General features: G+C 44.0%; 1 protein-coding gene across 1 annotated transcript in view; it reads right to left on the bottom strand.

The window, feature by feature from the left end:
* The window catches only part of TEX11 (testis expressed 11), a 1,226,647-nt gene that overhangs the window by 683,989 nt on the left and 530,648 nt on the right, over positions 1 to 12,010 (bottom strand). The gene's annotated exons all lie outside the window — the stretch shown is intronic.

The following is a 12,010-nucleotide window of genomic DNA, read 5'->3' as shown; positions in this document are numbered from 1 at the left end:
ACCTGGGAAGGTGGAAAGCCGAGCGTGGACAGCAGTTCAGAGGGGGAGGGATCTGATGCACCGCAACAGGCTGGAAGAGGCAGTGGGGTGGCAAAAGGGAGAAGGCGGGTCACACCAAACAGGCCTGCAACTGTTCCACGGAGCACCCCCTTGCGGCAATCTCTCTTGCCAAAGGGTAGGTGTTTCGCAGTATGACGCTTTTTTGAGGAATGTGCGGACGACAAAATAATAGTAGTTTGCAACCTGTGCCGTACCAAAATGAGCCAGGACGTGAACACTAGCCAGGACGTTTCACAGGGTCAGATCACCAGCAGGCCTTCACCTACAATTTTTTAAAGGGTCAGCTCACCTGAGGGCCCTCGCATATAATATTTTAGAGGGTCAGCTCACCTGCAGGCCCTCACCTACAACCTTTTAGAGGGTCAGCTCACCAGCAGGCCCTTGCATATAATTTTTTATAGGGTCATCTCACCAACAGGCCCTCACCTACAATCTTTTACAGAGTCAGCTCAACTGCAGGCCCACACCTAAAATCTTTTACAGGGTCAGTTCACCAGCAGGTCCGCACCTGAAATCTTTTACAGGGTCAGCTCACCAAAGCGGCAGCAGGCCCTTGCCCATAATGTTTTAGATGGTCATATCAGCAAGCCCTTGCTCCAAATGTTTTTAAGAGGTCACCAGCAGGCCAATCATAATTTTTCAAGGCTGTGTATGCTGCCCTCTTTTATGTATAACAAAGGGTATATTGGAGTGCTGTACTTTGGTTCTTGATCAACACTAGTTGTGACATCCCCGTGACAGTACCCCCCAGTCTACGAGGAGCCACTAGACACTCAGGACCAGGTTTCTCTGGGTGAGAAATGTGGAAAGAATGAATTAACCTTCTGGCGATTACTTTCGAAGTTGGCACCCGCATTCTTTCTTCCAGACCATAATCCCTCCAATGCACCAGATATTAAAGGGAATGACGGACGAAACGAGAATCTACAATTCTTGCCACCTCAAACTCCAAATTACAATCGACAGTGATTGAGCAATGATTATGAAAAACATTATGAATTTTCAAAGTTTGAGGTAGCTCTAGGCAAAATGCCACGGGGTTAATGAAGGCGACTATTTTATAAGGACCGATAAACCTAGGGCCCAATTTCCAAGAAGGAACCTTTAACTTAATATTCTTAGTTGACAACCACACATAGTCATTCACCCCTAGGTCTAGATCTGTCTAACGTTTTTTTTTTTTATCAGCCATACGTTTATATCTGCCTCCCATATTTTTCAAGTTGCTTTGAACCTTTTGCCATACAGAAGAGATTGATGGCGTAAACCGTTGTTCCTCAGAGATCCCAGAAGGCTCCCCCTCACTGAAAGTGCAAAATCGAGGATGAAAACCATATGCACCAAAAAATGGTGACTTACCAGTTGATTCTTGATGGCGATTGTTTATAGCAAACTCTGCTAAAGGTAATTAAGATGACCATTCCTCCTGATTTTCAGACATGAAACAACCAAAGTTTTGGTTGGTGCGTTCGTTCTGGCCATTCGACTGCGGATGGAAGGCTGAGGAAAAGAACAAATGTACCCCAAGGCGAGAACAAAAAGCTCTCCAGAATTTAGAAATAAACTAGATTCCATTATCCGAAACAACATCAGAAGGGAATCTGTGAAGCTTCACCATTTCACAGATAAAAACCTGAGCCAGGGTTCTAGCATTTGGCAATGCGGGTAAGGCAATGAAATGCACAATTTTACTGAACCTGTGTCATGAACCAACGGTGTGAACCCACTGTGCCACGCATCCTACCTTCCCTAAGGGCGTTGTCTAAGTGAACCTCCGGATCTTCACAGAACCCCTGATGGTGAGGATAGACTTACCTGAGGGAAACACCAGGTCGCTACCTCTTGAGGAGGATAGGCAAACAAGGCAGTTGGTCCAGGCGGAGAAAGCTACAAAAGGGCAGGACCGTAGGATGAGGCAGAGGTGTAGTAAGACAGACAAAAGGTCAGGGCATGCGGCACAGGTACAGGTCAGGCAATTCAGGTAGGCAACAGGAGAGTCAAGGCAAGCAGATAGGGATCTAACAGGTAGCAGAGTCCAGGAATACAGATACGAGTCAGGAACACAGAAACACTAGCGTAAAACAGGAACCTTAGCAAGACACAAGGACCATGACACTGAGGCATCTGGGAAGGGGGCTGAGCCACTTATATATGCGCAGAAGGGCTAGGATAGGTCAGCAAGGTTCCATGACCTAACCCATAAAGCCCAGGAAGTGACGGGCGCCGGCCCTTAAGGAATTGCTGCAGGAAACAAACAGCAAGCATCCTGTGGCCAAGGCTGAGAGCAAACTGTGGAGTGGATCCCAGAACAACAGCACCCACACAGACAGAGCCTAGGACTGCAGCGGTGACTGGGAAGTACCGTCCCCAGATCACTGCTGAACACGGCGACCGGGACTGCAGCGGTAAGCAGAGGAACAGTGGTGCACAGCAGCCGCTGTTACAACATGTCTACTACTGCCAGGATAACAGTTTTACCCGCAGATACAGGTAGGTCAGTAATAAAATCCATCGACAGGTGTGTCCACGGCCTGTTGGGAATCATTATTGTTATTATTTATTATTAAAGCGCCATTCTTTCCATAGCGCTGTACATATGAAAAGGGGTATACATACATAATACAGACAATTGCACTAAGCATAAACATGACAAGTTACAAACTGGTACAGAAGGAGAAAGAAAGCAAAATATATTTTGTGTGGTCTTCCAAGCGGCACAATCAGCAGCAGTCCCAAACAACAGGAGTAGGTCTCTTCTCCTTTTTTAACCAAAATAAACTGCAATTTAGGGTCCGCACTTAAACTTCATCAGTAAGGAATAGTTCACACACTGCAACACTTTCACAAGACAATTTTATCGTGATTCAAAACAATTCCAGCTCCTCGGTCTCAATATCCACCAGCAATCACAGCTCTTTTATCCTTTAAAAGGAACACGAAATAGTGCAATACCCACGGGTCATTGAAACACTACATATTTTATTTTAATTACAAGATCAACACTTGTTCACATCACATATGAAATCAATTTGCCCGACCCGGGTTTCACTGTCCGCTTCTTCTGGGGCGTTCCTCTCCTCTCCAATTGACACAACTGAAAAAAACTTACTATGTATATGGTCAAAGAAATAGGCACTGTGATGCATGTCTGAACACCATCCTAGGAAACTGAAGACTGACTGCAGCTAAATACAAATACCGTATTCTACCTAGTAAAGCCTCATCCACCATTCTCCCTAATATCCTAAATTAAAAAAAAAAACACACAACCACAATGAAAAATACACCAATCATGCCATACTGACAGCTCTCATGTCCCATTCGATATTGAGACCTGCGGGTTGTAGCATGTTTAACTCAAAAATCCATTGCGCTTCTTTTTTATTTATTTGTTTTACTGGATCCCCTCCCCTCCAATTCTTATGCACTTGTCCCACTCCCATTAATTTCAAACCCACCGGATTTTTCTGATATGCTCTTTTAAAATGTGCCGAGACGCTATGAGTCTCAAGTCCCTTTTTTATATTATTAATATGTTCCCCCACTCTTACTTTTAATTTCCTAAGTGTTCTTCCCACATACTGCAACTTGCAGGGGCATTCTAAAACATAGATAACCCCTGCCGTTTCACATGATAGATTCCCTTTTACTTTTTTCTCCTTATGATTTGATGTAGCTGTCACTTCCTTTCTTATTTGGTTGCATCTGTCTTCTCTGGATCTATTTTTAAAACTGAAACAAAAGCCACACCATGTGAAACCATCTTTAGTCATTTTGGTCACTTCATTTCTTATACAGCCATGCACTATTTTGTTCCTCACTGTTGATGCTCTTCTAAAAATAAACTGGGGTTTGTCAAGGATCAGCGATCCTATTATGGGATCACTTTTTAGGATCCTCCAATTTTTTTGAATGATTTGTTTATTCTGGTGGCACATAGTGGAAAAGGTGGTTGTGAAGGCGAACCTATATCTATCCTCCCTCTTTCCTGTATTATCCTTTTTTATTATACTTTCACTCTCCCTAATTTTCTCCCTCTGCCTCTCTAACAATTCTTCATTATATCCCTTGTCCTTGAATCTATTAAGTATAATACCACTCTGCTCATCATAATTCTTTAGTTGGGAGTAATTTCTTTTGATTCTTTGGAATTGACCTCTGGGAAAAAAATTTATCCACGGGTTGTAATGACAGCGCTGCACGCCAATATACCCATTCCTATCCGTAGGTTTAAAATAGGTTCTGGTATTTATATTGGGTTATCAACAACAGAGATTTCCAATGTTCCAATTGTTATTAATGTACCCGAGAAATTCTCTCATAGATGGCTCATCCCATCACCAAATACACAGGCAATCATCAACGTACCTTTTCCACCGAATTAAATTGCCATTTTCTCCTTCCTTCTGTAAAATGGGGGTGATATATAGATGTTCCCAGTAAGCCGTAAAAATATTGGCAAATCTTGGTGATTTTGCACCCATCGCCACGCCCGCTGTCTGTACATAAAACTGTTCTCCATACCAAAAATAATTGTGGCCAAGGCAATAATCAATACACTCCAAGATGAAGTTTTTTTGCTCCTCATCCAGCTGATCATCCTCATCCATAAAAAAAACTGTACTCCCTTCAAGCCTATCTCCTTTGGAACAATTGTATATAATGATGTGACGTCTACCGTCATAAGATACATATCCTCTGTAACGGAAATCAGTTCTCTTATCACATCCAGCGTATGACCCATGTCTTTCAGATAGGAGGTTATTTTGGGCACATATTTTAGTAGGAATATATCCACGTATTCATAAAATTTGCTAGTAATAGACTCAATTACGGAGACTATAGGTCTCCTGGGAGGGTTTATTGGGTTCTTGTGGACTTTTGGCAGGTAATATATGATCAGTGTTTTGGAGTGGGCATTAATCAAATAATTATATTCCTTCTTATTAAGGATCCCCTTCCCCAATCCTCTATCCAGAAGTATTTTTAACCCCTTAGGGACCCATGACGTATCGGTACGGCATGATTCCCGAATCCTTAAGGACCCATGACGTACCGGTACGTCATGGCTTTCATTCGCGATTCCGGCGCCGCGGGGATTAATCGGAACGGGATGCCGGCTGAAATCATTCAGCCGGCATCCCGTAACAATGCAGGGGGGGGGGGGTCATTTGACCCCCCCCGTATAGAGGATCGCAGAAAACCGCAGGTCCATTCAGACCTGCGGTTTTCTGCGTTTCCGGTCCATTCGGGTGTCCTGTGACCCGATGAACCGGAAAAAGACTGCGATCGGTGGCGTAATTTTACACCACCAATCGCAGTCCGAGGATTTGAGGAGGCGGTGTTGGCCCTGGTGCTGAATACTGCTGTCCAGGGTGCTGATTGGTGCAGGGGAGAGAGGCGCGAGATTCAAACTTCCTGCGCTCCTCTCTCCCCTCCTCTTCCTGTCCAGCACCCTGACCGTGCAGCATCGTCCAGCACCAGCTCCTGTGTCCCCCTAATCGGCATCCATCACCCTCCTGCACCCATCGCCACCCAGGTAGGTTAGGGTCAGTGAGGGAGAGGCACCATTAGGAAGGGAAAGAAGGGAAAAGTTAGTTAGGAAAAAAAAAGAACTTTTACACAAAACTTTTTTGATCCATCTATCAGACCCCAGACCCCCCCCTGCCACTTGCCCCCCCCTACCAGCCCCCCACCACCACCAGCCCCCCCCACCCATCCCCCCACCAGCCCTCCCCAGCCCCCCCCCTCACCACTAGCCCCCTTACCACCACTGACTGGTCGGCACTTTAGCGTCCGTCCACTGTTAGCGCATCGCCCGCCCCACCGCTGATCAGCGTTGTACCGCTGATCAGCAACTTTGAACTTTTTTTTTTTTTTTCCTAACACTTGCCCCTTTATTTTCCTTTTTTTAGTACGCGAACACCTGTTGCCCCCACACACACGCACATATAATAAAGGTTTCCACACACGCACACCTATACGCACACACACCCATGGCCCTTCGGGTGTTCTCGGCGGAGGAGGCATATGACCAGATTGCCTCCGACTCAGAGCCCCAGTGAGGATGAGGATGACCCCACGTTCCTTTTATCATCCGCATCCTCCTCATCATCATCGGATGACGATGAGCCACCAAGGCGGCGGAGACGCCGCCAGGCGGAGCCAGGGGCCACACATGCTAGGGATCCTGTGGCCCACCCTAGTACGAGCCGCCCTGGGGTTCGTACTGGTTTCCCGGCCCACCAAATAAGTTCACCGGAGCCCCCTGCCGATGAACTTAGCTGGTGTCCCCCAGTGGACTTTGAGCCTGAGATTCCGGATTTCGCTGGCAATCCTGGAATCCAGATTCCCACAGTGGGGTTTACTGAAATAGACTTTTTTAGTTTTTTTTTCAGTAACCCACTGGTGAATTTGATGGTGGAGCAGACGAATCTGTACGCCCAACAGTTCGTCGCTCAAAACCCAGGCTCATTTTTGGCTAGACCCGGTGGCTGGACGCCGGTCAGTGCAGCCGAAATGAGGACATTTTGGGGCCTCGTGCTGCATATGGGTCTAGTCCAAAAACCCAGTGTCAGGCAATACTGGAGTGGGGACGTCCTATACCAGACCCCTCTGTACAGTATGGCCATGACACGTCCCCGGTTTGAGGCCATCCGGAAATGTCTGCATTATTCCGATAATGCAGCATGTCCACCCCGAGGTGATCCTGCCTATGACCGGCTGTATAAGATACGGCCGGTCATCGATCACTTTGGGGCCAAATTTGAACAGGCCTACGTACCTGGAAGGGAGGTCGCGGTTGATGAGTCTCTCGTTGCGTTCAAGGGGAGACTCAGTTTCCGCCAATACATTCCCACAAAGCGGGCGAGGTATGGCGTGAAGCTATACAAAATTTGTGAGAGTACCACAGGGTACACTTACAAATTTTGTGTGTACGAGGGGCGAGATTCCCGTATTCAACCCCCAGAATGTCCCCCCACTCTGGGTGTTAGCGGGAAACTCGTGCGGGACCTTATGCACCCACTGCTGGATAAGGGTTACCACTTGTACGTGGATAACTTTTATACCAGCATTCCCTTGTTCAGGTCCCTTGCCGCCAGATCCACGTTCGCTTGTGGGACCGTGCGGAAAAATCAGCGCGGCCTCCCTGCCCACCCCCTCTAGGTACCTATCCCCAGGGGTGAGACCCGTGCACTTACCAGTGGAAACCTGTTGCTGGTCAGGTATAAGGACAAGAGGGATGTCCTTATGCTGTCCACAATCCACGGTAACAGCACCACCCCAGTCTCTGTGCGAGGTACCACGGCAACGGTCCTCAAGCCCGATTGTATCGTCGACTACAATCGGTATATGGGAGGAGTTGATCTCTCTGATCAAGTCCTCACGCCATATAATGCAATGCGCAAAACCCGGGCATGGTACAAAAAAGTTGCGGTCTACTTGGTGCAGGTTGCCATGTACAACTCTTTTGTACTATCCCGAAGCGCTGGCAGCACAGGGACATTCCTCCAATTCTATGAGGCAGTCCTCAAAGACCTGATCTTTTCGGACCGGGAAAGAGCAGGCCGGAGTACCTAGGGAACTGGAGGCGCCCGGATCGTCCCTGGCCAACACTTTCCAGGTGTGGTCCCCCATACTGGAAAGAAGGGACGAACCCAAAAAAGATGCAGAGTGTGTCACAAGAGGGGGATACGGAAGGACACCACCACTCAATGTGACACGTGCCCCGATCATCCGGGCCTCTGCGTTATCGATTGCTTCAGGGAGTATCACACTTCCATGGAGTACTACATTTTTATAATCCCCAACAGTCCACTAGAGAACATAAAACACTATGGCTCTTAGACTTTGGAGACACAGAAACAATTTTTTTTCCCCAAAAAAATATTAGTTTTAGAGCAGGCATCCTCAAACTGCGGCCCTCCAGATGTTGTAAAACTATAACTCCCAGCATGCCCAGACAACCTACAGCCATCAGCAGGGCATGGTGGGAATTGTAGTTTTACAACATCTGGAGGGCCGCAGTTTTTAGGATGCCTGCTTAGTGTCTCCAAAGTCTGAGAGCCATACATATTGGGCATCGTCGCGTGCGTAAAAGTCGTCGCTATAAAAATAACATTTGACCAAACACCTCGAATGAACGGTGTTAAAAATATAAAACAAAAATGGTGCCAAAACACCCATTTTTGGGCAAAATTTCAATTTGAATCCCTTTTGCCGGTAATAAAGCAAGGGTTAACAGCCAAACAAAACTCAATATTTATGGCCCTGATTCTGTAGTTTGCAGAAACACCCCATATGTGGTCGTAAATGGCTATATAGCCGCACGGCAGGGCATAGAAGGAAGGGAACTCCATACGGTTTCTGGAAGGCAGATTTTGATGGACATTTTTTTTTTTGACACCATGTCCCATTAGAAGCCCCCCTGATGTAGCCTAGACTAGAAACTCCAAAAAAGTGACCCCATCTAAGAAACTACACCCCTCAAGGTATTCAAAAGTTACTTTACAAACTATGTTAACCCTTTAGGTGTTCCACAAAACTAAATAGCGAATGTAGAAACATTTTTAGAATTAATTTTTTTTGTTACATTGCCTCAAAAAAAGAGTAATATAGAGCAACCAAAAATCATATTTACCCCTAAAATAGTCCCAAAACAACAACCACCTTATCCCGTAGTTTCCTAGATGGGGTCACTTTTATGGAGTTTCTACTCTAGGGGTGCATCAGGGGGGCTTGAAAGGGTACATGGTGTAAATAAACCAGTCCAGCAAAATCTGCCTTCCAAAAACCATATGACGTTCCCCTCCTTCTATGTCCTGCCATTTGGCCAAACAGTAGTTTACGACCACATATGGGGTGTTTCTGCAAACTACAGAATCAGGGCAACCCATTTTGAGTTTTGTTTGGCAGTTAACCATTGTTTTACTCCTGGAAAAAATTGATTATATTGGAAAATTTTCCAAAAAATAGAAATTTCTAAATTGTTTCTCCATCTGCCATTAACTCTTGTGGAACACCTAAAGGGTTAACAAAGTTTGTAAACCCAGTTTTGAATACCTTGAGGGGTGTACTTTCTTATATGGAGTCACTTTTTTGAAATTTCTATTCTAGGGGTGCAACAGGGGGCTTCAAATGGGACATGGTATAAACAAAACTAGTCCTGCAAAATCTGCCTTCCAAAACCCATATGGTGTTCCCCTCCTTCTATGTCCTGCCGTTTGGCCAAACAGTAGTTTACGACCACATATGGGGTGTTTCTGCAAACAGAATCAGGGCAACCCATTTTGAGTTTTGTTTGGTAGTTAACCCTTGTTTTACTCCTGGAAAAAATTTATTATATTGGAAAATTTTCCAAAAAATAGAAATTTCAAAATTGTTTCTCCATCTGCCATTAACTCTTGTGGAAGACCTAAAGGGTTAATAAAGTTTGAAAAAACAGTTTTGAATACCTTGAGGGGTGTAGTTTCTAGAATGGGGTCATTTTTGGGAGGTTTCTATTATCTAAGCCTCACAATATGACTGCAAACCTGAACTGGTCCATAAAAAGTGGGATTTTGAAGATTTCTGAAAAATTTCAAAATTTGCTTCTAAACTTCTAAGCCTTGTAACATCCCCAAAAAATAAAATATCATTCCCAAAATGCTACACACATGAAGTAGACATATGGGGAATGTAAAGCCATCACAATTTTTGGGGGTATTACTATGTATCACAGAAGTAGAGAAACTGAAACTTTGAAATTTGCTAATTTTTCAAAAAAATTGGTAAAAATTGTATTTTTTTGGTGCAAAAAAATTAACTTTTTTGACCCAATTTTAGCAGTGTCATGAAGTACAATATGTGACCAAAAAACAATCTCAGAACGGCCTGGGTAAGTCAAAGCGTTTTAAAGTTATGAGCACTTAAAGGGACACTGGTCAGATTTGCAAAAAATGGCCAAGTTCTTAAGGTGAAATAGGGCTGAGTCCTTAAGGGGTTAAATCCTTCTTATATTCATTTACAGGGTTTCTTTTCAATATTTCATATGTCACACGATCACTAAGGATCCTCTTCATTTCTTTTTCATAGCTGCCTTTGTCTAGGACCACTATCCCCCCCCCCCCCTGTCTGCCGGTTTTATAACTATGTCTCTATTTCTTTCCAAATTTTGCAGAGCTTCCTTTTCTCTTTTGGTAAGATTGGCCTTTTTATTACCCTTATCCTGTATTTCCCCTAATCCCTTTAATACACTTTTTTGGAAAGCCTCAAGGCATTCATTTTCCATATTGGTGGGGTAAAAGGTTGATTTATTCCTGACATTGGTATATATACGGTCTCCCTCTGGTTTTTTATTTTGTATGGGGTTGGAGATTACGTATTTAAAAATATTAAGTTTCCTTATATAACGATGTATATCCAGATACGGCTCAAATTTATCCCCCTTATTTGTAGGGGCAAATTGTAAGCCTTTATTTAATATAATTTTCTCTCCCTCTGTCAATACATATGAGCTTAGGTTATAAATGCCTAATTGTTCTCTCGGCCCTTCTTTGCTTGTGGACTTCGTTTTTTGTCCTCCTCTCTTTCCTCTGTATGTCTTTTTTTCTTCCCTGGAGTGTTTGCAATTTCTCCCTTCTCCTGATTCCCTCCCGTCAATAATCTCTTGATTCTTTGGTGGGGAAAAATTTTCTTTTCTATCCTTTCCTTTATTTTTTTTATTTTTTTTTGTTTAATACTTTTTTTTTTATTTAAAAAAAAATATAGAAATATACAATATTCCAATTCAATATCAAAAGCAGTACAATACGACATGTTCTCATCTTGTATTAAATCTCCCTCTTGTTTTATACCCTCCCACCTCTCCCTCCAACCCCCTTTTCTTCCGTGGAGCTACTGTCATCGCACCTAGTGTTATCATTTCCAATTACCCCATATCCACAGCCAGGCTGCTTTTTTCCCCACTGTTTGGGCAAGACTGTGTTCGTACAGCTTTACCCTGTTCATACACTCTATCCATTCCTGGAAATTGGGGTATTTAGTGGAGCCCTAATGTTTAACTATTATTATTTTGGCCAAGGCAATGCCCCGAAGCCAAAGTAGTTGCTCAGTTTTATTTTTATCTGTCTCTGGGAAAATACCCAGAATCGCATAATCGATGCGTACTTCGTATTTAATGGGGGAGCTATTCTGCAGTTTCCGAAATATTTTTATCCAGTAATCTTTTATCCCCGGGCATTCTCACAGCAAGTGTTTGTACTCTCCCCTGTCTTTGTTACATTTATAGCAGTTCTGTTCTCTGTCTTTATAAATAGTATGCAATAGTGCTGGTGTGTAATAGAGACGGTGCATAATCTTTTTGCCATTTAGCCTCAGGTCTAAATGTGATCGATTTTGTGTATTCATAATTTAACTTTGCATAAATGTGCGATATAGCGGAAGTGTTTAGTGTCATTTCGTGACAGAAATCTAGAAAGGTGTTCCGTGCGATATTTAAATAGTTCTTATTTTCCGTGTAGTGTATAGCGTGTCGTAGCTGTTCGTATCGGAATTTATCAATGAATCCTAGTGTGGTGTCAGGGAGGATTTCGTTTAGAGGCTTGATCTGTCCTTTATCAAAAACCTGTGCAATTAAATGTATCTCCTGTTTTTCCCAATATTCAACATCACCCAGTTGCATAACTTGTGGTAAGTGTGCATTCCCCCACAGGGGGGTGTACTGAACCGCTTGGGATACTCTAGCCATACGTCTAACTTGTTGCCAAATGTACCCAAGCATTCTACTAAACAGGTTTGTTATTATTTTCTTCTCAATGGGACCCTTTTCGAGGATGAAGAAAAGATCCTCCCAAGGTCCACAGTTCTCCCCAAAAATAATCTGTATACATTTATTCTTTCGATTCCTCACGCACCATCTCAACTGTGCAGCCAAATAATATCCTTTTAGAAAAGGGACAGAGATTCCACC

This window comes from Bufo gargarizans, chromosome 9, assembly GCF_014858855.1.
Source record: "Bufo gargarizans isolate SCDJY-AF-19 chromosome 9, ASM1485885v1, whole genome shotgun sequence".
Lineage (NCBI taxonomy): Eukaryota > Metazoa > Chordata > Amphibia > Anura > Bufonidae > Bufo > Bufo gargarizans.
This window is presented reverse-complemented; position numbering and strand designations above follow the sequence as displayed.